General features: G+C 43.8%; 1 protein-coding gene across 16 annotated transcripts in view; it reads right to left on the reverse strand.

Annotated features, from left to right (window-relative positions):
* Window positions 1-27,859, reverse strand: part of CELF5 (CUGBP Elav-like family member 5) — a 137,914-nt gene that overhangs the window by 78,972 nt on the left and 31,083 nt on the right. The window lies entirely within an intron of this gene.

The following is a 27,859-nucleotide window of genomic DNA, read 5'->3' on the forward strand; positions in this document are numbered from 1 at the left end:
AGCTGAAATTCCTTTGCCTGGATGTGCTCGTAAAATGAAAAAATGGCTCCGATTTTTGACATGCAGCTTTTTGCCACCCCCTCAAAATGCAAGGTCTCTCTGCAAGACCCCCCTTAAAGGCTGTGTATTGGGAGGATGGGGGCAGGGGTGGGAAAAAGGGATTTTTCTGTCTTTATCGCAAGCATCTTCATTACATGGGAAGGATATGTTTCCATGGAAACGCCTGAAATACCATCTCCTCCAGGTAACAAAAAAACAAAACAATTAAACGAAAAAATTGGGAGCCAAAAAAAAAAAAATGAGAAAACGGAAAACATCCTCCCCCTCCCTGAGACCATCTCATTAACCCCTTTTGTTGCGGGAGGCAGAGTAGGACAGGCACTTTATAGCCAGAAGTGTATGAGCTTTCTATCTCCTAGGCATCGCTTCAGAGGTACTGTGTGAACACAAGGGGGATTTCCCTTACAGCCATAAAGCCAGCTGGGGACCTGAGCGGAGGGGGCGATGAAAGGGAGAGATTGGGTAGAAAGGAAAAAGCGAGATACAGAAAATAGTAGAACACAGGCTGCGAGAGAAATGGGAATGTACAAAGACACAAATAGACAGGAAAGAAACAGATAACGGGTGGCACAGAAAAGATAGTAAGAGGCTGTGTGTCCGTGTTTATAATGCAGAACTAAATCAAACGGGTGGATAGAGATAAAAAGAAAGAACAATATAATCAAAATTATGTAGGCTCACACACAGGGCTGGTAATGGTGAGAAGACCAGCAACAAACAAAAATAGGGGAACGTAGTGACAATAAAGGACAGATATGTGATAGAGGAGGAGAGAAGCCACCCATGGCAATAGACCAGATGAACAAATTAACACCCTGCCATCTATCTCTGTAACCCTGATTTCCATTTATCATAGGCTACTATAGCCATACAAAACAGAAAAGAGCACAGTAGGCAACATTTTGGAGTGGAAAGGTATATCATATAATAATATTTTAAGTCTACGGGCGCCACATACACATTAAACTATTATCATCCGCCAAATATACAGTAGCAGGGTTGTGCGATAATCTTATGCATATAGGGAGCTTCCAACTAAAGAGAAGGATCGGGCACACTAAATTTCAGCACCCGATCCTTTTGTTCTCCTCTACATAGGCCGCCGCCAGAAGTGTCTGGCAGTGGCTCTCTCCTCACTCCCCATTGAAAACACATGCACATTCTGCAGAAGCTGGTGAAGTGAATGGGAGCAGCACTGCAGGAACCAGTTCTGTCCACTAATACAGTGGACAGAGCTGTGTTCCAGCGCCTGTTTCCAAAGCTACTGAAAAAAAAAAAACAGCCTATCTGAGGGGATGGCGGGAGTTGGATCTCCGCTGATCAGACACTGAAGACAGGTTATCCATATAAAAGTGATGGAAACCCCATTTAAAGATGCTTATCTGATCACTGGGAACCCCACAGTCAGGATAACAGGGGTCCTGAGCCTCCTGGTCCACATCAGCTAGGAGAAAAACTGTGAATAGAGTGGTGGTTGAGAGTACACACTGCCAATCTATTCAAAGTCAATGAGACTGGCTCAGGATCCCCATTCTAGTGATTGTGGGGGTCCCAGCAGACTAACAGCCGTCAGCTAAATGCTTTTTCACCCGTCATTCTGCCTGACTGCATAGCCAAGCATACTTTTATTAATGAGAAAAAGGCTACTGCAAGAAAAATCTCCCCACCACCACCCACACGACATCTGCAAGGAGGCCTCCATACACAGTGTATCATACAATAAAATGGTATTGACATTAAACTGGATCTATGGCCAGAGAAGAAATGCAACAAAAACATACTAAAAGAATGAAAACCAACAACTTAGTTGCTCATGTCCATCTTTACCCTTACAATTCTGTAGTGTGCAATGTTATAGTGATTTCTATACCAATCCCACGTTCCTTTCAGATGTGGTAGGAAAATACATACAATGCTCACAATTAGAGATGAATGAATTTTTCAAAAATTCGATTTGGCCGGTTCGCTGAATTTTCCAGAAAAATTTGGTTCGATCCGAATTTATTCACGGTGAATCGTGTTAAAAAACTGCTATTTCCTGGCTGCAGAGAGCCTTTAGGCTACATTCACACGTCCGTATTTTTCTACATCCCGATTTTCGGTCCGTTTTTTGCGGATCCGTTGTTCCTGAAAATGTTTCCGTATGTCATCCGTTTTTTGCGGATCCGCAAAAAACGGAAACATGTGAAAACTCAAATCCGACAGTATATTCTAACACAGAGGCGTTCCCATGGTGATGGGGACGCTTCTAGTTAGAATATACTGAGAACGGTGTACATGACTGCCCCCTGCTGCCTGGCAGCACCCGATCTCTTACAGGGGGCTGTGATCCGCACAATTATTGTGCGAATCATAGCCCCCTGTGAGAGATCAGGTGCTGCCAGGCAGGAGGGGGCAGACCCCCTCCCTCCCCTGTATTAAATGTGACTAGTGCGGCCCCCCCCTCTATATTCATTGGTGGCCAGTGCGGATGTGACCATTATAAGTGTAAGTGAAAGGTCTGTGCGGCGCATTGCTTTTAGCAAAGACCTGTCACTTACCAGTAGGAGGAGCTCCCGGCCGGACACACATCGCAGCTCGCAGTTGCAGGTAAGTATAATGCTTGTATTTATTGCTAAGTAACCATGGCAGCCAAGACTGCAATAGCGTCTTGGCTGCCATGGTAACCGATCGGAGCCCCAGCGATTTAAACTGGGACTCCGATCGGTACTCTCCGCTGCCACCAATGATGGGGGGGGGGGGGGGGAGAGGTGAGACCGCACTGGGCACATTTATTAATACTGGGAATCCGCACTGGCCACCGATGATGGGGGGGGGGAGAGGTGAGACCGCACTGGGCACATTTATTAATACTGGGAATCCGCACTGGCTACCGATGATGGGGGGGGGGGAGAGGTGAGGCCGCACTGGGCACATTTAATACTGGGGAGGGAGGGGGGTCTGCCCCCTGCTGCCTGGCAGCCCCTGATCTCTTATAGGGGGCTATGATATGCACAATTAACCTCTCAGGCGCAGCACCTGAGGGGTTAATTGTGCAGATCACAGCCCCCTGTAAGAGATCGGGTGTTGCCAGGCAGCAGGGGGCAGTCATGTACACCGTTCTCAGTATATTCTAACTAGAAGCGTCCCCATCACCATGGGAACGCCTCTGTGTTAGAATATACTGTCGGATCTGAGTTTTTCACGAAGTGAAAAATCAGATCTGTAGAAAACTTACTGGGAATCCGCACTGCCACACTGGCCACCAATAAATATAGAGGGAGGGGGGCCGCACTGGTCACATTTAATACTGGGGAGGAAGCCTAATTTCCAGGAACGGAATCCGCATAAAACGGATGACATACGTAATGACATACGAATGTCTTCCGTTTTTTGCGGATCCATTGACTTTGTATTGGTCCAGGATCCGATTTTTGCGGAAAAGAATAGGACATGTTTTATATTTTTTCGGACATGCGGAACGGAACAACGGAAACGGACAGCACACATTGTGCTGTCCGATTTTTTCCAGGACCCATTGAAAATGAATGGGTCCAGATCTGGTCCTGATCTGTTCCTGAAAAAACGGAACAGATCAGGAAAGAAAAAACGGACGTGTGAATGGACCCTTATAGTGGTGTAGAACACTGTGCCTTGCAGTAACACACATAGGGAGTCTGATGTGCTAGTGAAATAATACTGTGCGTCAGTATGACACGCAGATGACAGGCGTCGCTCTTAGAATCACTGCACACTTCCCTTATTTAGGCAGTCACGGGGCCAAAACTGACCAAATAACTAAAGTATGAACTCAGCCTTACAGGTCGATGTTAGCGCCAAGAAGCGCACTCCTTTTACACCCTCGTCAGCTGATTCCACATAGATGTCTACAGAACCTGTTCTACTAAACGATTATACAAGTAGAGCCCCCCCAACAGAGTGGAGAGGGTGTCAGCAGTAAGTTTGTGTTGAGGTCACTGATTATTTTGCCCTTCCTCTGATCCGTCAGAACAATAACACCCAAAAAACGAATCCTGTCTGTGGAGCATCCGCCTTCACTTGGTCAGCATTTGGTCAGTAATCCATCAGTATTGCTAATGCCAAAAAAAAAAAAACATGAGTGGATCCAAAACAGAGATGACACGTGAATGGAATATTTGTATGTCTTCTGTGTTTTGTACCCACTCCTGCTTTTGGCTACCAAAGCACAAGCCAATTCTGATGGGACTATACAAAGTTGTGAGGTGGCAGTAGCATGAGGAGACCACAGAATGGCAAGGTGACATAGTGTGGAGGTGGCAGCAGCATCAGAAGACCACAGAGTGGCAAGGTGACTGTGTGGAGGTGGCAGCAGCATGAGGAGTCCACAGAGTGGCCCAATGACATAGTTGTGAGGTGAAAGCAGCAGCATTAGGAGACCACAGAGTGGCACAATGACAGTGTGGAGATGGCGGCAGCATCAGGAGGCCACAGAGTGGCAAGGTGACAGTGTGGAGGAGGCAGCAGCATCAGGAGGCCACAGAGTGGCAAGGTGACAGTGTGGAGGAGGCAGCAGCATGAGGAGACCACAGAGTGGCAAAGTGACAGTGTGGAGGTGGCAGCAGCATAAGGAGACCACAGAGTGGCAAGGTGACATAGTGTGGAGGTGGCAGCAGCATCAGAAGACCACAGAGTGGCAAGGTGACAGTGTGGAGGTGGCAGCAGCATGAGGAGTCCACAGAGTGGCCCTATGACATAGTTGTGAGGTGAAAGCAGCAGCATTAGGAGACCACAGAGTGGCACAATGACAGTGTGGAGATGGCGGCAGCATCAGGAGGCCACAGAGTGGCAAGGTGACATAGTGTGGAGGAGGCAGCAGCATGAGGAGACCACAGAGTGGCAAGGTGACAGTGTGGAGGTGGCAGCAGCATAAGGAGACCACAGAGTGGCAAGGTGACATAGTGTGGAGGTGGCATCAGGAGACCACAGAGTGACCCGGTGACAGAGTGGGGAGGTGGGTGGCAATACCAGTACCAGTTGAAGATGGTGGGTGAAAGAAGGAGCACTTGGCAACAGATGTGTGGCATCAGGTGGGTGGCAGCATCAGAATAGTAGCTGAGGCAGGTAGCCAGAAGAAACCGGTCTCTTTTGTCAAGGTGTTGGTGTGGCACCATGGATGATCTAGTCTGATGCATCAGGCATTGCCGGGTGAAAATCCTGGCTGATCCACGCCTGATTAATTTTGACAAAGGTCAGTCTCTCCACATTTTGGGTTAACAGGCGAGTTCTTCTTGGGGTAACTATGGCCCCCGCTGCACTAAACACCCGCTTTGATTCCACACTACTGGCCGGGCAGGACAGCTTTTCCAGGGCAAACTTGGCCAGTTGCGGCCACAAATCCAGTTTGGCTGCCCAGTAATCCAGCGGATCCTCAATGTGGGGTAAATTATTTGGTCAGTTTTGGCCCCGTGACTGCCTAAATAAGTGAAGTGTGCAGTAATTCTAAGAGCGACGCCTGTCATCTGCATGTCATACTGACGCACAGTATTATTTCACTACCACAGCAGACTCCCGATGTCTGTTACTGCAAGGCACAGTGTTCTACACCACTATAAAGGCTCTCTGCTGCCAGGAAATAACCGTTTTTTAACATGATTCACCGCGAATAAATTTGGATTGAACAGAATTATTTAGAAAAATTCGGCGAACCGGCCGAATCGAATTTTTTAAAAAATTCATTCATCTCTAATTGTGAGCATTGTTTGTATTTTCCTACCACATCTGAAAGGAACGTGGGATTGGTATAGAAATCACTATAACATTGCACTAAGTTGCCACCACCTGCTGGTTCAGGTTCTGATCCAGGTCTAGATGCTGCTGCTGGTGAGTAGTTTCTTCACTAGGCGGGTGAAGAAAACTGCTCATCAGTGACTCTAGACTCAGGCTGCTGCTGATGGAGCTGGTACTGCTCCTGCCACCCCACCACACCCCTTCCCAGCAGCCATGGCAGTGGAATGTGAGTGCAGAGGGCCCCTCCCGTCAGACCTGCGAGATAATGGACAATGGCGCAGATAGGCAGCGGCCAACTGACTACATAGGATGTCTCTATAGTAGTTCAATTTGTCCTGCCTCTCAGCAGGTGTAAAAAAGCCCCCCACTTTGGACTGGTAGCGAGGGTCCAACAAGGTGGAGAGCCAGAAGTCATCCCTCTACCGAATAGTGGCAATTCGGCTGTCACTACGCAAGCAAGTGAGCATGCATCTGGCTATTTGTGCAAGTGACTGAGAGGGACTCCCTGCCTCCATCTCCACTGCATACTGCCACTGTGTGTCTGGGTTCTCTGCCTCGTCTTCCTCATAGCCCTGTAGCACCTCTAGCTGCTCCTGCTCCTCCTCTCCTGTCACCTGTGTAGAAAAACCACCCATTTCACTACACATTGCTTGTGCTCCAATGGCCTCCTCCAGTTCAGCCCCCACAGGGCTCATGTGGTCGTGAGATATAGGCGCCACGTCTCCAGTCCCGTGACCAGCCAGATTTACCAGCATCTGTTCGAGGACATGAAGCAGTGGAATGACATTGTTCATCCCGTAGTCCTGGTGACTGACAAATAACATGGCCTCCTCAAAGTGCATGAACAAACGGCAGGTGTCACGCATGAGCTGCCACTGGCTGACATCAAAGTCACACAGGGGACTACTCTTGTCCGCTTGTATCATCAAGAAATCTTTGATGGCCTTTCTCTGTTCGTACAGTCGGTCCAACATATGGATGGTGGAATTCCAACGCATATCAGCCTATGTTGGAGGATGGCGTTCTGCCGCTGCAGGTCAAGGAGGGTGTGCTTTGGGGTGTACGAGTAGCTGAAGTGCATGCAAAATTTCCTGCCCATTTTTAGGATGTCTTGCAGATGGGTGGAAGACTTCAGAAACCGCTGGACAACCAGATTGAACACGTGTGCCATGCAGGGCACATGGCTCAGCCCTCCTTGACGCAGCGCCGACACCATGCTCTTCCCTTTGTCGGTCACCTTGGTTCCGATATTCAGTTGTCGAGGAGAAAGCCAGGATTCGATTTCTTGATGAAGGACACAGAGCAGTTCCTCCCCTATGTGACTCCGTTCGCCCAGGCAAACGAGGTGCAGAACAGCGTGACACCGCCGTGCTCTGCACATGTGGTATGCTGGAGGGGAACTGTGAATTGTCCCTGCAGTGGAGGCTGAGGACACAGTGGAGGATGAGGAGGCAGAGGCGGACATTGTCGCAGGACCAACAGCGTGAGAACGTGGAGGCAGAAGTGGCGTCACCTGGCCAAGTTAATGGTGTGGCTGTGCAGGAACCACATTTATCCAGTGGGCCGTAAAGGACATGTATTGTCCCTGACCGTAGTTACAGCTCCACAGGTTGGAGCTGCCGAGCACTTTGGCAGACACCGACATGCTCAAGGACTTTCCCACCTTCTGTTCTACATGTGTGTGCAGGGCTGGTACTGCCTTTTTGGCAAAGAAATGATGGCTTGGGACTCTCCACCTCGGCTTGGCACAAGCCATCAGTTCTCTGAAAGGTGCAGAGTCCACCACTTGGAAAGGGAGGAACTGCAGCACCAGCAACTTGGATGAGTGCACACATACTGTTGTCTCTTGGAAATCGCTTCGGTGATCGATTGCTGATGGAATGAGTAACGAGGAGTAGGAGGACGAGGAGCAGGAGCATCAGGACCGGTAGATGATGGGAAGGACAGACAGCTCCCTTCAGCTAAGGTGGTGGAGCCCTGACTGCCTGAAATCAGCTGCGTGCCACTGGGTTCTGGGTTATTCAGCAGTTGCTGAGGCAGGCTTGACCACCACATCGGAGCCACGGTTCTCCCAGGCGACTTTATGGTGACGCTGCATATGTTGACGCAGGGCCGTGGTGCCAACATTGGCACTCTGGCCATGCTTCACCTTCTGCCCACAGATTCTACATATGGCCATGTTCATCTCCACCGGCAACTAACGAAAAACTGCCACACCACGAGTAGGTGATTTTACCCCCAACAACATGCGCTGAGTGACTGCTACCGCCGCTGCCTCCGCGATCCGGTGCACCGCTACTTCCCGGGCAGGTAGGCTCCTGTGAAGCTGGTGGTGTATCCTGGGCACGTTTGGCTACTAACCTCCCACTGCTACCACCCTGCTGACTCCCGCCCATGCTAGCGAATTGCTGGCTGCGGCATTGCCTCACGGGCAAGCTGCAACCCTCTTCTCTCGATGATGATGAAGCCCCTTCGTCACCCGACTCCTAAGTGAGATCAGCTACATCCTCATCATCGAGTACTGTCTGCACGTCACTGATGTCCTCCTCAACTGCCTGACCGCTCGCAACACCAGGTCCCACGCCTAGTGGAGGAAGCGGCGGATGTCTCCTCCATATCTTGGCTTGCCAGTAACTGCTGACTGTCTTTTAGTAGCTCATCCCCACTGTATAGTGGAGTTGAGCCCACAGCATACAACACTTCTCCTACTGAGGGAACAGAAAAGGACAGAGGCAGGTTGAGGATAGATGAGGGCACAGGGCCTGCTCCCGGGCCATGCCAACTAAGGGTTGTGTCTGACGAACCCACCTTGGCTGGGGGTGTCTGATGTCACTTGCGATGAAGTCGAAGATCGAGTCAACCATTCAAGAACTGCTGGGTTGCTGGTCAAGACACGACCGCTAGCTGACACTAAGAGTTCAGGCCTCTCGAAGTGACGGCCCCTTACTCTGCTGCGACCTCTGCCTGTGCCAAAAACATTTAAGGCCTCTGCCACTCCCCTGTGCAGGGCCTGCCACTTCTCTGACATACTGTTAGATTAAATAATTAAATAAAAAGGAAATTAAAACACCTCAAAAAAGTCTGTAATTTTCTCACTTCACCACACAACGGCTAATAAACCATTTTTTCCCCACTAATACACACAAAAAAGGGCTTTGGAACATATAACTGCACCGCTGAACGGCAAATATATTTTTCTTTTGCCACTAATACACAACAAAAAGGGCTTTAGCACATATAACTGCACTGCTGAACGGCAAATATATTTTTCTTTTGCCACTAATACATGACAAAAAGGGATTTAGCACATATAACTGCACCTCTGAACGGCAAATATATTTTTATTTTGCCACTAATACACAGTAAAAAGGGCTTTAGAGCATATAACTGCACCTCGGAATGGCAAATATATTTTTATTTTGCCACTATTACATGAGAAAAAGGGCTTTAGAACATATAACTGCACCGCTGAATGACAAATAGGCCCTTATTTTTTTTCACTTATACACGCCACATAAGGCTTTAGAACATATAACTGCACCGCTGAACAGCAAATATATTCTTCTTTTGCCACTAATACACGACAAAAAGGGCTTTAGAACATATAACTGCATCGCTGAACGGCAAATATTTTTTTCTTTTGCCACTAATACACGGCAAAAAGTGCTTTAGAACATATAACTGCACTGCTGAATAGCAAATAAATTTTATTTTGCTACTATTATATGACAAGAAGGGCTTTAGAACATATAACTGCACCGCTGAACGGCAAACAGGCCCTTATATTTTTCTACTTCTACACGCCACAAAAGTCTTTAGAACATATAACTGCACAGCTGAACGGCAAATATATTTTTATTTTGCCACTAATACATGGCAAAAAGGGCTTTAGAACATATAGCTGCACCACTGAACTGCAAATATTTTTCTTTTGCCACTAATACATGACAAAAAGGGCTTTAGAGCATATAACTGCACCGCTGAATGACAAATATATTTTACTTTTGCCACTAATGCATGACAAAAAAGGCTTTAGAACATATAACTACTCCGTTGAATGGCAAATATATTTTTCTTTTGCCACTTATACATGACAAAAAGGGCTGTAATTTTTGCACTTCACCACAAAACGGCTAATAAGCCCTTTTTTCCCCCACTAATACAAGCCAAAAAATGCTTTAAAACATATAACTGCACAGCACAAGGGCAAATAAGACGTATAAATATTTCCTTAAACCCTGTTAATGGCTGTATCAAACAGCACTTGCACCCCAAAACAAGAACAGTTTGCTGGAATTACAGAGCTGTATAATGGCAATTTGGGTGTCCAGTCAGTGCAGCAAGGTGTAATAGGATTGTTCCTATTACACAGGCTGTAACCTCCCCTACTGGACCCTGTTCTGCATAAATGCTGTGGAATGATTCCTCCCTATCCTTTCCCTAAACCTTGAATAATCTTTCCCTGCACTTGTAAATCATTTTTTTAGCACAATTAAGTATTTCCTAGCACTTTCCCTAGCGCCTCCTGACATCTCTCCCTGCACTAAGTACACTGGAAAATGGCAGAATCCAAGGTGGCTGAGGCTATTTTTAGGGCTGTGACATCACAGGGCTATTTGGCTGCTGATTGGCTGCATGCATGGCCTTATGGGTGATCCCACCTTCCCAGAGTTCCTTGCTCCATGTCCTCACATGTGCAGCAGCGATTTTAGGAAAAAATGTGATTCGTTGCCATGAAGCGTGAGGAAATTCGGATTCGGTGAGAATCAAATTTTTTCGTCAACTTCGATTCGCTCATCTCTACTCACAATAAAAACACCTATCCAAAGTGACATTTCACTTTGCTTTGCGTCTTGGTTTTAACCGAGTTGAAAGTTCAATTCATATTGTGCTCCACTTGCTTGAAATGGGAAGAATTATGATGGCATAAGGGTTAAACTCTGTAAATCTAGAAAAGGATAATAAAATGCAGGGACACGACATGACAACGGATGTAGTCAATAGCCCAGTGCTGCTGTGACAGGATTAATACTCTGGGGAAGCGCCTGAAAGAAAATTGCTCAAAGTATGAAGGAAAAATATAGAAAGATCTAGATTGTGCACTACACTCCAGAATAAAGGGCAATAATGGGAACAATAAAAAGAGAAAATATATTAATAGTTATGTAAAGGAACAAAGGGGAATATACAGTCAAGTAATCAAAACCAGGAGATTGGAGAATGGGTTACAGCACTTACTGAGAATTACTTAGAATACAAAATTTTTTTGTTTTTTGCCAGATAAAATAATATACTATATACAAAAACAATATGAAATATAGCATATATAGCATTTAAGGCTGCTGTCACACAATCAGTGTTTGATCAGTGATTTCCATCAGTGATTGTGAGACAAAAACAGGTGCGGGTCAAAGACACAGACCAGGTGAAGATCTTTCCCTTATACCTTATATCTGTATAGCCTCCACTCCTGGTTTTGCCTTACAATCCCTGATGGAAATAACTGATCAAACACGGACTATGTGAAAGTGCCTAAATTATAATTTCATAAGCAATGATCAAGTTTGATTGGCTGTCATGATGCTTTATTGTTAGCATCAGTGCTATCATGGTAAAAAGTTAGGGGGAGATTTCTTAAACTGGTGTAAAGTAGAACTGGCTTTGTTGCCCATAGCAACCAATCAGATTCCACCTTTCATTTTTCACTGCTCCTTTGGAAAATGAAAATTAAAGCTTAAATCTGATTGTTTGATGTGGGCAAACAAGCCAGTTCGGCCTTACACCAGTTTGATAAACCTCCCCTGTAGTCTTTTGTGTTCCCACTTAAAGGGGTTGTCCGGGTTCAGAGCTGATCCCAGACATACCCATATTTTAACCCAGGCAGCCCACCTGACATGCTCCGATACTCTCCTTTGCCCTGCGCTGAACCGTGCAGGGCAAAGGTATTTTCAGGACATCCAGTGACATACCGGGCTCTCCTTAGGGATGCTAGGTGGAGGCTTCCGCTCAGCAGTGAGCCTGGTGACATCACCGGCACTGATGGGCGGGCTTTAGCACTGCCCTAGCCTGTAAGCACTGCCCTAGTCTGAAGCCCTTTAAAGGGAACCTGTCACCGGGATTTTGGGTATAGAGCTGAGGACATGGGTTGCTAGATGGCCACTCGCACATCCGCAATATCCAGTCCCCATAGCTCTGTGTGCTTTTATTGTGTAAAATTTGATACATATGCAAATTAACATAAAAGAGTCATATATTACTTGTGTGACCAGAGAAGAGTCATATTTTCAAGCTCTGACTCATCTCAGGTTAATTTGCATATGTATCAAATCGGTTTTTATACACCATAAAAGCACACAGAGCTATGGGGACTGGGTATTGCGGATGTGCTAGCGGCCATCTAGCAGCCCATGTCCGCAGCTCTATACCCAAAATCCTGGTGACAGGTTCCCTTTAAGCAGAATGGTGAACCTGGTGTCTTATCTGCCAGCATCATGGTATAGAGCAGGAGGAGCTGAGCAGATTGATATTTACTTTTGTGTAAAAAGGTTTAGTATAGCCTGTAACTTATTTATAAAAATCTCAGCTCATTCTTGATTTAGTATTTCAGTGGGCGGTGATAATTAATGACCGACAGCTTTCTCTTTATACAAGCTCATTCAAGGACAAGACTGCCCATTGGACTCCTAAGCCAAAACTAAATATCAATCTGCTCGTTCTTTCTGCTCTATAATGTGATGCTGGTAAATTGGTCTGCATTTTCATGGTGACAGGTTACTTTTAGGCCATTTTACACAGGCTCATGATCACGTGAATGAACCCTTGTATGACCACACATTCCTGATCAATGTCCCATTGAAACATGCCCAGCGATCAGCTGAAATATTGATTGCAACTTATATTTAGGAATTAAATAATTAGTTATCAGCAGCACAAACAGAAGATGTACTGCCGACAATATGCAAACATAGAAACATAGAATGTGTCGGCAGATAAGAACCATTTGGCCCATCTAGTCTGCCCAATATACTGAATACTATGAATAGCCCTTGGCCCCATCTTATATGAAGGATGGCCTTATGCCTATCCCATGCATGCTTAAACTCCTTCACTGTATTTGCAGCTACCACTTCTGCAGGAAGGCTATTCCATGCATCCACTACTCTCTCAGTAAAGCAATACTTCCTGATATTACTTTTAAACCTTTGCCCCTCTAATTTAAAACTATGTTCTCTTGTAGCAGTTTTTCTTCTTTTAAATATTCTCTCCTCTTTTACCTTTGTTGATTCCCTTTATGTATTTAAACGTTTCTATCATATCCCCTCTGTCTCGTCTTTCTTCCAAGCTATACATGTTAAGGTCCTTTAATCTTTCCTGGTAAGTTTTATCCTGCAATCCATGTACTAGTTTAGTAGCTCTTCTCTGATACTTTGGAGAGAGTTCAGAGAAGAGCTACTAAACTGGTACATGGATTGCAGGATAAAACTTACCAGGAAAGATTAAAGGACCTTAACATGTATAGCTTGGAAGAAAGACGAGACAGAGGGGATATGATAGAAACTTTTAAATACATAAAGGGAATCAACAAGGTAAAAGAGGAGAGAATATTTAAAAGAAGAAAAACTGCTACAAGAGGACATAGTTTTAAATTAGAGGGGCAAAGGTTTAAAACTGTATAGGGATGAATGATCACACCAGTGATCATTCGCCCCCATACTGCAAAATGATAGCTCTATTTAAATGTACTAAACTAAAGCATAATGACACACTATACCAGGGATGCTCAACCTGTGGCCCTCCAGCTGTTGCAAAACTACAACTCCCAGTATGCCCTAATAGCGGTAGGCTGTTTAGGCATGCTGGGAGTTGTAGTTTTGCAAGGCCGCAGGTTGGGCATCCCTGCACTATACTGTTCACTGGCACTCGTTTCCAGGCACATTCTGTGCCTATGTAAATGAGTACTAACTTTACAAGATGGGAAGCAAATGTTTGTTTCATATGTTCCTCGCTGCAGAGATAAATGGGTTTATTTAAAAAAAAAAAAATCTATATTTTAAATACTCTATTAGGGCATTCCTAGTTACAGTTGCAAGAAAATGTGAATATTTTAGAATTACCTGAATTTCTGCAATGATTACTAACAACATGTGGGATAATTATTATCCAAGTCACAATTATACAAAAAAAACACAATCTAAGTAAACAGACAAAAGGTTGTGCTGCTCATATCTTTTATTGAGGACTCTGAGTCCTCAATATCCACATAACAGGGAGAAAACCTAAGTGAACCTCTGTGGTAATGACTTCTCCAAGAGCTAATTGGCAACATTAAAGAGGCTTGAGATGAGAAAATGATGAGGAAGTGTGGGTTTCACAGATGCTTTGCCAATTAAATAAAGGCACACAAAGCCTAGCTACTGACAAATCTATTCTTCTCAAGAAAGGCTAGTTAGAGTGAAGCATGCCCTGATGCAAACAACTTTCAGAAGGGATGTTATACAGCTGCATGGAAAAGGCTATAAAGGCATTGTTAATGACCTGCGCATCAATCCACAAATGTCGAAAATTCAGGATTGTTGCTCTCTGGCTAGCAGAGGGCATTCTGTTAAGATCACACCAAAGAGCGTAATGGGCAATATTGAAAGAAGTTAGAAAGAACCTAAAGGAAGGTAACAGCAAAAAACCTAGTAAATGGTAAAAACCTCTATTTATTTGTACACTATTAGAAAAACACTAAAATGAATGGTGTTCATGGAAGCCGAAGAGCTGTTGGGTGATACAAGACAATGACCCAAAACCCAAAACTAAATCAACTAAAAATGGTAGAAATAGAAAATTTGTATTTTGGGATGGCCGAGTCTTAATCTAAGAAGATGCTGCAGAATGACCTGAAGAGAGTTGTATATGCAAGGAATTCCAGAAATACTGACAAAATCTTATTTATATCTACAGGAAATGTTTGGTGGAGGTGATTGCTGCTATTAGAGGATCTATAGATTATTAAATTCAATGATTCATTTACTTTTTCTCCCTGCAATGTGGATTTTTTCTCAATGTACTTAATAATAGACATGAATGGTACAACTGTCTGGTATTAGTTTAGATTAGGGCTGCAGTAAACGATTATTTTAGTAATCGAGTATTCTACCGATTATTTTTTACGATTAATTGAGTAATCTAATAAGAAAAAATGAATTAATAGACTGTTTTCCTTAATATTAACTCATCAGACCCCCTGCCATCAGTCCCAACACCCTTTGTTCCCCCCTGTGAGATCAGCCCAAGTGCATCAGTTCCCCCAGTGCCATCAGCTCCCCCCCCATGCCATCCGCTCCTCTCCCGTGACATCAGCTCCGTCCCCCCAGTGCCTTCAGCTCTCTCCCACCCCAGTGGCATCAGCTCTCCCCCACCCCAGTGCCATCAGCTCCACTCCACCAGTGCCATAGCTTTCCACCACCCCAGTGCCATCAGCTTTCCCCCACCCCAGTGCCATCAGCTTTCCCCCACCCCAGTGCCATCAGCTCCACTTCCCCAGTGCCTTCAGCTCTTCCCCACCCCAGTGCCTTCAGCTCTCCCCACCCAGTGCCATCAGCTCTTCCCCACCCCAATGCCTTCAGCTTTGTGCATTGACCCAAGGGAGAAATTCCAGGTAGCTGGGCAGCTAATCTGTAGCTTGCAGGATGCATAGTACTACAAGTCCCAGCAAGCTGACATGTTCTAATACAGACGGGACATGCTGCCACTTATAGTTCCACACTCAGACTGCTGCCTCTGCTCTATAGGAATGTTAGTGGTAACTAAAGGAGTAGGTGTATTGGAGGTAACAAGACACAGAAGGGCTCAGACGACCACTTGGATGGAGCAGGGCACAGAACCATACATGCAGGAGGATTACTTACACAAGTCCGATGGCCTGCTCTATCTATAGCGCCGCCGCCATGATCCTAGAGTGCTCGCTGCCATGACAACTGTGATCAGCCAGTGCAGGACGCAATACAGGCCACGTGACGATTCTTCTACCAATAGGGAAGGGCTACGGACGGTGTGACGTTTCAGAAGGAAGACGGACATTTTGGCTATGGGCAGTCCTTGCACTACTGTAGTGTAGTACAAGTCACGTGAGGTTACTTTACCGGCATGGAAGGGGGAGAGACTTATCCCAATGTAACTCTAAGTAGGGAAAACTAAAGGGAGAGGAAGCTACTAATTTGGTGGAAAGTGATGAAGTGACCGAGAACAAGAGGAAAGAAGAGCAGTGTATGAGAGAGAAGGGGGCTCTGGCAGTATTCTCTGAGAGAAGAGGACAGCGCATTGCACATTCTCTGAGTGCATTGCAGGCCAGCGGGAGACCAGGGAGCGGGAGTAATAGCAAGAGCTTCACTCCAGCTCCGTGGTCACGTGACACAAACGAATCCTCGATGCAAAAAATGTGCATTGAGGATTTTTTTGTGTCGAATTACTCGATTTAATTGAGTATTCGTGGCAGCCCTAGTTTAGATTGTGACTTGTAACAATCCGACCACATTTTATTAGTAATCAAGGGTTCAATTACATTTTCTTGCATATGTAGTAGGGTTGTGCCCCTGATCTGAGACCTCCTTCCATTAGATAAAGCAGCCAAAAAAAGAGCATCTCTCTCTCTCTCTCTCTCTCTCTCTCTCTCTCTCTCTCGAGGATCTGGCACATCTGTGCATTATACACCAAGTCTAATGATTTCATAGAAAACTGTGTAATGTTTAATTTTTCCTGTGATGGTCTTGTGGGGAATTCAACAGCTTTTTATTTATTTATTTATAAAAAGTGATTGTAAAAAGCAGATCACTCCTTTAATGATGTACACTATATCTAATATAATGCTTTTAACCGCATTGCATTACTGAATAGCTTTTGGTACCCGCAATAGTCAGAAATGCACAAACTCCAGTCTAATCCTCTTTAGTTAGTAAGCTAGAGATTGAAAATAGGCTTACAAGCAGGTGTTTGCACTATTAAAACTGTACCTGTGTTTATACTTTCTCTTTCCGCCTCTCATTTTTCTTGGTGAGCAAAGACCATGTATATTCTTAATAACCACTTCAAACCCGGGCCATTTACCAGACACAGCTTCTAGTTTTTTAGTACATGTGTCGTTGAGAGCCATAACTTTTTTACATTATGCAAATACATTTTGGGCCTTTTTTTTTCATACCTGGGAAAAAGGTTCAAATAATGCTCAGCATCACTGCACAGCTGATCTGGGTCTGCTAAGACCCAGCAGCTTGCACAGATACCTGGCCCCAGCGATCACATGATCGCTAGGACCGAACCTGGAAGCAGCTGCATTGTCAGTATGTATTTTGTCAACGGGCAGCCCAGAACTGGTTAATGAACATGTAAACATTACATAAAATGAAAAGTCAATAAACCATTCTCATGCCACTTCAGGCAAGTGCCTAAGAGAAGTCTTTTTTTTCCCAAAAGACTGTTTTAAATATGTATGTTAGAAATACATATAGGTACTTACACTAAAGCTACCAGCAGTATTATAACAAGTAGACTGTTTTACTTTTATCTATTTGGATCAACTTTGTAAAATGTGCAAATAAACCTACATACCATTGCCCCCTATGTATAAGTATTGTTTGCGTTAGACAATTAATTGACAGCAGGTCAAACTATGTGTTACCAGATGGAGGGGTGTCCCTGCACAGTCTGACACTATCCAATCAGTATTACCCAATTGGATCTTTATTGCAGACCGCTGGCAGTTCATTCTAGAAGGAATAATAGAGGAATGGCAACACAGAGTTACATGAAACAATGCTCCAGAATAGTTCCTAAAACTAACCTCTTAGGAAAGGTTCAGAAAACCCATTCATCCTATTAGAGAATTTTTAGTTATTAAATGTGGGGTGCCTCAGAGAGGAGGGAAGCTACAAAGAATGTCTATCTATCTGGAGAATCTGACACCACCATGCCTTAGGCCTCTTTCACACGTCAGTAAATCACAGATGTGTGCTGTCTGTGGTCTCTATGGACAGCATATGCATCCATTGACTTTGATGTGTGCATTCACACATCAGTGGTTTTCCATGGGCTGTGGGTCCATGGTGACACCTTGGAGGAATGCCCTATTTTCGTTCATGATTACAGATCCTACAGGCACATTATAGTCAATGGTCCTGTGAAAACCACGGACACAACATGATTGCTGCCGTGTTTGGTCCATGGTTTTCACGGATCCATCGACACATGGATAACAAAAAGACAAACGGACCAAACACTGATCCTTCATGGATCAACCACTGACCATCTTGTCATGGATGTCATCATAGACACAGACATGTGAAAGAGGCCTTACATGGATAGATTATAGGTTTCAGAGGGTAACATGTAATATGTACAATCATCTCTGCAGGGACAGACTGGGAACTTAAAGTGGCCCCATGTTGTAGGCAGTTCCAAATTGATGGTGGGGCAACACAAGTAGATAGGTCCAGCATAAATTAGCAGGGACAGAAGTAGGCAGAGTCAGCAATACAGTAGAGCAGCACATAATAACACCCCAGCAAAACCAAATACCACAGTGCCGCACAGACTACTGCCTCAGCAGAACCAAATACCACAGCACAGTACAAAATACTCTCACCCTCGGCACAGTATTCAACTGTATCACCGTGAATTCAGAAGGGCACCTGCAGCTGTTGGTCAGGGTCCTGATGTTCCTACAATAAAAAGGCCCTTTCACCTGTTCTGACATTACAATATCAATACCTTGCACTGTAGGTCATGTTTACTAGATGTAATATCGCTAATTATTGTTCTGATCCGCTGCTCGGTTGCGCCGCTGTGCCCCCCGTTCTGTTTTGGTGCTCTGTATGCTAATTAAAAGAATAGCTACAGGGAGAAGGTGACAAAGTGACGGCAGCTTTTCTCAGGGGGTGTCTTCCTTCTCCAATCACAGTGGTCCGCGTGGCTGTCCAATCACAGCCAGGGAGAAGGAGACATCCCCTGAAAAAAAGCTGCCATCTCTTCCTCCATATACAGACGCTACTGATTAGCATACAGGGCACCAAAACAGAACGGGGGGCACAACGGCGCAACGGATCAGAAAAACAATTCGTGATACAGTCCTGATCAAAAGTTTAAGACCACTTGAAAAATGGCAAAAAATCATATTTTACATTGTTGGATCTTAACAAGGTTCCAAGTAGAGCTTCAACATGCAACAAGAAGAAATGAGAGTGAGAAAAAACATTTTTTGAGCATTCAATTAATTGAAAATAACGATTAAACTGAAACAGGCTATTTTTCAGCTGATCCAAATTTTAGGACCACATGCCTTTAAAAGGCCAAATCTGTGCAAAGATGTGGATTCATTGTCATTTTCTGTCAGGTAGTCACACATTGTGATGGCAAAGGAAAAAAAAACTCTCCCTTTTTGAACGTGGTCGGGTTGTTGAACTGCATAAACAGGGTCTCTCACAGCGCGCCATCGCTGCTGAGGTGGGACGCAGTAAGACAGTCATTTGGAATTTCTTAAATGATCCTGGGGGTTATGGAACAAAAAATTCAAGGGAAAGAACCAAAAAAAATTCATCAGCACTGAGCCGGAGGATCCAATTGGCTGTCCGTCAAGACACTGGACGATCCTCGTCCCAAATTAAGGCCCTTACTGGTGCTGACTGCAGACCCATAACCATCAGACGGCATCTGAGACTGAAGGGCTTCAAAAACAAAAAACGTCTTCAAAGACCTCGTCTCCTTGAACGCCACAGAACTGCTTGTTTGAACTTTGCAAGAGAGCACCAAAAATGGGACATTCAAAGGTGGAAGAAAGGTTTATTCTCTGATGAGAAAAAATTTAACCTTGATGGTCCTGATGGTTTCCAACGTTACTGGCATGACAAGCAGATCCCACCTGAGATGTTTTCTACGCGCCACAGTGGAGGGGGCACCATAATGGTCTGGGATCCAGATGTTGCAGAGAGCATTCCTCATGACTGAGGGCCCTCGTCTGTGTGGTAATGACTGGGTTTTTCAACAGGACAATGCTACAGTACACAATGCCCGCAGGACAAGGGACTTCTTCCAGGAGAATAACATCACTCTTTTGGCCCATCATGCGTGTTCCCCTGATCTAAACCCAATTGAGAACCTTTGGGGATGGATGGCAAGGGAAGTTTACAAAAATGGACCACAGTTCCAGACAGTAGATGGCCTTCGTGCGGCCGTCTTCACCACTTGGAGAAATGTTCCCACTCACCTCATGGAAACGCTTGCATCAAGCATGCAGAAACTAATTTTTGAAGTGATAACGGCGGAGCTACTCATTACTGAGTTCATGTGTGGAAGTTGGATTTCTGTTTTGGGGGGGTTTTGTTTTTTTTTGGAGGTGTGGTCCTAAACTTTTGATCAGCTGAAAAACAGCCTGTTTCAGTTTATTCGTTGTTTTCATTAAATTGAATGCTCAAAAAATGTTTTGTCTCACTCTCATTTCTTCTTGTTGCATGTTGAAGTTCTACTTGGAACCTTGTTAAGATCCAGCCATGCTAAATATGATTTTTTGCCATTTTTTAAGTGGTCTTAAACTTTTGATCAGGACTGTATTACATCTAGTAAACATGCCCTACAGTGCAAGGCATTGACATTGTAATGTTAAAACAGGTGAGAGGGCTCTGGCGGCCCTCTGGAAAGATCCTATGTAGAGTCTATAGCCAGTCCGCTCCTGCTTGTCTCGTGGCATTATGGGGGAATTTTACACTTGATTACACATGTTTCCTGCATTGATTATGAGCGATAACTGGGGTTCCCATTAACAGGGACAACACTTTTATTCATTTCCAGTACTAACAGTGAATAAATGCACTAAAACTCCAACATATACAAAATTAGGCTTGTTACAAACTTATCAATGAAAAATTGGGGAAAACCCTACTCTAAAATAAAACCCTTTTATTGGTATATTTTAGAGTAGGGATAACTACAAACAGCAGTAGTAAGGTCCAATTGGAAAACAATAAGCAACACATTTAATGAATGGAGCCGTGTACCCATTCAGATTGGCTATTATAAAACCTACTTGTATAAGAATTCCCATACTACTAGGAACATACAGTATCTACATAACATAACATGCCAACATTAGGACTGAAACAAGACATTACATAATTAGGCTTGATTCCTTTGGTTACTTACTACTGATTCATTTGGATTATCGGGAAAGGTCAGTCTGGGGTGTTTTTATCAGGTATCTACCATTAGTAATTTAAAAGGTACTAGAATTTCTCTAGAAGACCCTCACTTCCTTATGACCTTGGATAAATCCTTTTGCTACCTTTTATCTCATTGGTACTTTTACACTTGCGTTAATGCATTCTGAATGGAGAGCAACCCGTTCAGTATGCATCAGGATATCTTCAATTCAGTCACTGTCCGGTTTTTGGACAGAGAAAATACCGCAGCATGCTGCGGTATTTTCTCCGTCCAAAATTCCGGAACACTTGCCGGCATTATTTTCCATTGAAATGCATTAATGCCGGATCCGGCCCCAAGTGTTCCGGAAAAACGGAATCCGGTTTTGCGGGCTGCACATGCGCAGATCTTTAAAAATGCGAAAAATGTGAATATTGGATCCGTTTTTCTGGATGACAACTGGAGAGATGGATCCGGTATTGCAATGCATTTGTGAGACAGATCCGCATCCGGACCTGTCTACAAATGGTATCCGTTTGCATACAGATTGCGAAGGAACTGCCTGCCGAAATCTAACAACAGAAGTGTGAAACAACACAAGTGTGAAAGTACCCGGTTTACACGGGCGAGTATTCCGCGCGGGTGCAATGCAGGAGGTGAACGCATTGCACCCGCACTGAATCTGGACCCATTCATTTCTATGGGGTTGTGCACATGAGCTGTGATTTTCAGGCATCACTTGTGCGTTGCATGAAAATCGCAGCATGCTCTATATTGTGCATTTTCCACGCAACGCAGGCCCCATAGAAGTGAATGGGGCTGCGTGAAATTCGCAAGCATCCGCAAGCAAGTGCGGATGCGGTGCGATTTTCACGCACGGTTGCTAGGAGACGATCGGGATGGAGACCCGATCATTATTATTTTCCCTTATAACATGGTTATAAGGGAAATTAATAGCATTCTGAATACAGAATGCATAGTAAAATAGGGCTGGAGGGGTTAAAAAAAAAATGTTATAAGGGAAAATAATACAATCTACAGAACACCGATCCCAAGCCCGAACTTCTGTGAAGAAGTTGGGGTTTGGGTACCAAACATGCGCGATTTTTCTCACGCGAGTGCAAAACGCATTACGATGTTTTGCACTCGCGCAGAAAAATCGCGCATGTTCCCGCAACGCACCCGCACCTTTTCCCGCAACGCCCGTGTGAACTCACCCTAAGGCATCTAGAAGTAAATGGGACAGAGAAAGCATTCCAAAACAATTCTATTTCCAATGCAAGTGATAAAGAAATGGGAAGAAAAGGAAAAAATAAAATAAAAAGAATACATCTGAAGGTAGTTGTACAGAACTATCCTATGTAGGTCACACAGATATCAGTCAAAGAGAGCTGTAAACCCTTGAAAAATTCAATAACCATAATTGGTTAGTCTAAGGTGTCTTTACTCTGCTTAGCCTTTGGGTTAACATGTACCATTACCTGTGGAAACGGATTGTAAAGTACATTAAACCTGAATAAAGTCTTCTCTTGATTTTTTCCATTGCAGATAATAGTATTAAAGTGATTATAATTCTAATATTAAAGGTACTGCTACTATTAGAAAACCTGTCATAAAATGCTTATCCCTTTTGACACAAATTTAGGAGGAAAAGAGGCAAGTGACACATTTATAAGGATGCACACCCTGCTGATCAATATATCAGGGGCTTTAATAGAATGTTTAATCAGAAAATGACCTATTTTTTTAATCACGTTTTTCTGTTTAACATATTTTCAATAAATTGTTATTCAACGTTATTTAAAATTTTCCATGCCAACATCTATATTTAAACAAAAAACACAAAATCCTGTAGTTTGTGCACTGCCCACTAAGCCTAATAATAGGCACCACTTCTTGGTCTGTACAGATCACTTTACTGCAGTTATATGCTTATCTGTCATTCTAATCCTGCCTGTAATTATATCATCTCTGTGTATAGATAACACAGGACCAACCATTCACGATGGGTAATTGTTAAAGCTTATCTATTCTTTTCTTTCCAGAGCATGCGTAGAAGACTCTCCTATAGAAGTCAATAGGGTCATCTCCAGACCACTGTGTCTACGGCAGGGTCGTAACTACCATAGCGGCAAACCATGCAACTGCTATGGGGCCCAGGGCAAGAGGGGCCCAGTTGGGATCATGCCCTCTTCTACCTGTGGTGAAAACTTGGTCAGGACTCTACCCTTTAAAGGGTCGAACATTGACTTATAGGATAGCTACCTTACATCTGGTGGCATTAGAGGCAGAGCTTGTTAAGAGCTCATTTGCACCCCTTTCTTCCCAGAATTCCAGAGGAGCAAGTATGGCCTATAAGGAGATATAGTACCTCCCAAATCCTGACTTAGGCCTCTCACCCAGTTAAGCCAGTACTCTCTGCTCTGCACTGATGAGGGGCAATCACCCTGAAACAGCTGTCTGCAGATGAGGTTCTGGCTTATTTAATATCCGAGTCATGTCTCAAGCACTATTTAAAGGGTCGAACATTGACTTATAGGATAGCTGCCTTACATCTGGTGGCATTAGAGGCAGAGCTTGTTAAGAGCTCATTTGCACCCCTTTCTTTCTATATACAGACACAGTGTAAGGTTTGTTAGAAGATAAAGAGATCTATCTAATGGCATCAAAACAGAAATGCTACCTTTTCAGTTTGTCGAAAAAATGGACAAAAACTGGAATAAAATAATGATGCTAAATATTTACAGGTTAGGCTCAATTCACACACACTCACACACTAGGAATATTTATCAAAAGTGCGGTGAAGAAAAACGGTCTTAGTTGCCAGATTTCGCCTTTAATTTTTCAGAGCTCCTTAGGTAAATGAAAGGTGAAATATGATTGGTCGCTATGGGCAACTAAAAAAGTTTTACTTTACTTTACTTTTGATAAATCTCCACTGAATGTACCCATAAGGCTGCTTGCACCCAGCATATGCCAAAAGGTTCTACTTTGGCATATTCTCGCCAAGATTGTGTTAGTATGCCTTTCGTTTCACTCTAAGAGTAGTTTGCTGTGCTTTTCTATATGCCAGGTCCAAAATTGTGGGTGTGATGTGGGCAGGAAAGGGAATGGGCCAGCATGCCTGTCTCATTCATCATTTTCCACGCCTGGTTTAGGTTCTGGGGAGCAGCCTTCTGCTGCTATTTTGTTAACAGAGTAAATCAGTGACGTGCATGTATATGGCATGTGACCGATGGTAATGTACCATATATCTGCAAGTCACTGCTACAGTCTGTAAACACGTAGAGAACAGCGCCGGAGAAACAGGTAAGTATAGAATACATTTTTTATTTTACATCAACCAGGGGCCTGCCTGAGATTCTTAATTATATTGGAAAACTGTGCTGTAGTTGAGCAGCATCGGCTTCAATCATTGGCAGCTTTCTCCTTATACAAAGTATAGGAAGAAATGGATATGAGGACTACAGCCTTGGGTCCCCCTGGAGCTTCTCAACAGGGAGTTTAAGAAAATTACAGCACAAAAATGTAACTCAGTGTTTCGATCATGGTCTCCGTTACTAGTTTATACTGCCCTCAGATAGGCAGAGTCCGTCTCAAAGAAGTCAACTTTATACGCAATGAGGTCAGAGGAATTAGCTTAGGTCTAACAACGGGTTACTTCCCTGCATGTCGTTAAGTTAAACAATTATTGGCAGCAAGGCAAAGGTGCAACCAAAAGTCAGCCCTTTGTTCACGTTTACTTCAAGAAATAATATTAGCCATGTAAGAATATGATTTTTTTTTAACATAAAGTCTTTTATATAGAAGAGCTGTTGAGAAAATGTTTAAAAAAAGATAATTACATTGGCTGCACATGCAATTTGCTAGTGATGGATCACTGATGTGAAATATTGGCTGACAGTGTAGATTGATGGTTCTTACCTAATCGATTATATCATGTAATGTCTTAGCCCTCCCTGCCTATTAATATTGACTTTTCTGGGTTTTACACCCTTTTGCTTTCAAATTTAACCTAGTAATGTTTATTATATCATTGACATTTAAAGGGTTTATCCATCCCCTTAGATTTTTAAAGGAAAAATGCTCCCCTACGATCCCCTGCCAGTCTCTGTACTTCATTGCTTCTATCGACACCGAAACATGATGGTGCAGCAAATTACTGGCTGCAATAGATGACTGCTATGGCCAGTGATTGGCTGAGAGGTCTCATGTACATGACGACCGACAGGGACCAGGAAAACGGAGACCGGCAGGGGACTTGGGGAGCATCACAATGAGAGCAGAGGAGGGCTAGTAAGGCAAGTATGACATTCTTTATTATTTTAAAGCCTTCTCAGCATTCTTTCCTTAATTTGAAGTGGCACACAATCAATTTATAGGGAATTAGCACTGGTAAATACATCTAGTGATTTTCTTTTGTGTGTTCGCACCTTTAATCAATGCACCTTTTACAGTGTCAATATGTATGACCATGTGGTTGTGCAACATTCAGACTTTCTAACCTGAATGAAACTCGTACAATTACCCGTACAATTTTACAGGAGATGGAGAATCTGACTCATACAGCTCTAAACGCCCGTGTGTGCAATGTATAGTTTAGAATAAAAGGAACATGGCTTGCCCTGTACCACGATCATTTTTAGAGCGTATGACTAAGATACTTGTACTGCAGGATTGTCACCAATTCAATTATTACACATTTTAATAACCTCATTTTAATCAAAGCAGAGCATACACATGTGGCACAGATGAACTGGCAGCTGATTCATATCTAAAAGAACTGTATAACCCCCAGAGTAGCCTTTTTCAATTGCTTAAAGCAATCTAGAAATTTGATTTGATATAAGGGAAAGAAGCATTGATTATTTAGCGAATACCCTCCTTAACAATTTAACCTTGACAAGCAAACCATCTACCTGATTAATCAAAAGGAGTTCACTTACTGTTACAGTTTATAGGGGTTGACTTAAATGGTCATTGTACTTTCACGCAACTTTGCACAAATGAATAATACAGGTGAATATAAGAAACTTTGTAATATTTCACATCAGAGAAAAAATGCCTTGCTCTAGAGTTATCACTTGTTTTCCCTGCCCCTTTTTCTAAATTAACTTTCTCACTGAAATTTTTGAGAAATACATCTTGCGCGATCAAGACTGGCAGCTTGCTCACCGAAGGATCAGAGTGAGCGTGACATGATTCGGCAGCAATGGTAGTATTATATCTCACCCCAAGTGCTTTAGTCACATCTATACTACTCAGCTGTTCTCTATAATGTGGTATATGGTATGTCTGAGTGAGAGAGTTAGGAGGCAGAATCTGCTGTCTCTGTGTACTCTATGGAGAACAAATAATCTCCGCTCACCAGTTCTAAGATAACTGAGAATTAGAGATGCAGCATTCAAAGGTGAAATCTGCTAAACAAATGCCAGATACAAATCATAGAATTGTGAGATAAAATACCATAGCTCATGTATACACATATGGCAGCTTATTCTGAAAAACTATCTGAAAGTTTAGATATCTGTTAAATATTATTGATCTATCCTCAGGATAGGTCAATATCTGATTCATGGGGGTTCAACTACCGATACCCCATCAGCTGTTTGAAGCTTGAGGTCTCTTCCTCGGCCCGTGATGTCATTTGCGTAGGTCACATGGCCTTTCTGAGTGAGACTCCCTCCAATCTGACTCTGATGACCTAACCTGAGGATAGGTAATTAATGTTTAAAGATACCAGTCACATTGAACATGGTGTTTGAGCTGAATGTAGCAGTTATAGAGGAGGAGGAGGAGGAGCTGACCAGAGTGAGATATATAATTTTATGGTAAAAAATTCAGTAAGACTTGTACTTTTTGCATTTATATCCGAGCTCATTCTGGGCTTTGAAGTCGAGGAGGCGGTCCAGTGATCTAACCAGCTAGCTCTGATTTCAGTCATAGAGGAAAGGCTGGATAGGACAGCCTCCTTAACTTTAAAGCCCAGAATGTGAATTCTGCTACCACCAGCAATTTCTGATTGACAGTTCATGCAATACTAAGCTGCCAATCACTGTATTTAGTCAGGACTCACAGATAAATTATTATTTTAAAACTCCATTAATTCCAGGGTGCTGTACATAAGAAAAGAGTATGCATACAAAATCTATAAAACAATTACACCAAATATGAAATACCTGTGTGACAGACTGGTACAGAGGGAGACAGGACCCTACCTGCGAGGGCTTAAAGGGGTATTCCCATCTCAGACATTGTGGGGGATATCACTAGGATGCCCGCACCTATTCTTAGAACAGAGGGCACAACGCACATGAGTGGCCGCCCTTCATTCATTCCTATGGGGGGCACCGATTATAGCCAAGCGGCATGCTTGGCTATTTTTGGAAGTCCCATTGAAATGAATGGCAAGCGCACCGCGCAAGCACTGCCCCGCTCCATTCACTTCTATGGAGATGCCGGAAATAGCCAAGCCAGCGCTTGGCTATTTTTGGCAGTCCCAGAGGAATGAATGGAGGGCATCCGTGCATGCGATCCAGAGGTGGGACCTGCACCTATCAGACATTGGGGGCATATCTTAGTGATATGCCCCCAATGTCAGAGATAGGAATACCCCCTTTAAATCCACAAATTCTGAATCATACAGAACAACACTCACCTAAAGAATTATTAGGAACACCATACTAATACGGTGTTGGACCCCCTTTTGCCTTCAGAACTGCCTTAATTCTACGTGGCATTGATTCAATAAGGTGCTGATAGCATTCTTTAGAAATGTTGGCCCATATTGATAGGATAGCATCTTGCAGTTGATGGAGGGATGCACATCCAGGGCACGAAGCTCCCGTTCCACCACATCCCAAAGATGCTCTATTGGGTT

This window comes from Bufo bufo, chromosome 2 (genome assembly GCF_905171765.1).
Source record: "Bufo bufo chromosome 2, aBufBuf1.1, whole genome shotgun sequence".
Classification (NCBI taxonomy): domain Eukaryota; kingdom Metazoa; phylum Chordata; class Amphibia; order Anura; family Bufonidae; genus Bufo; species Bufo bufo.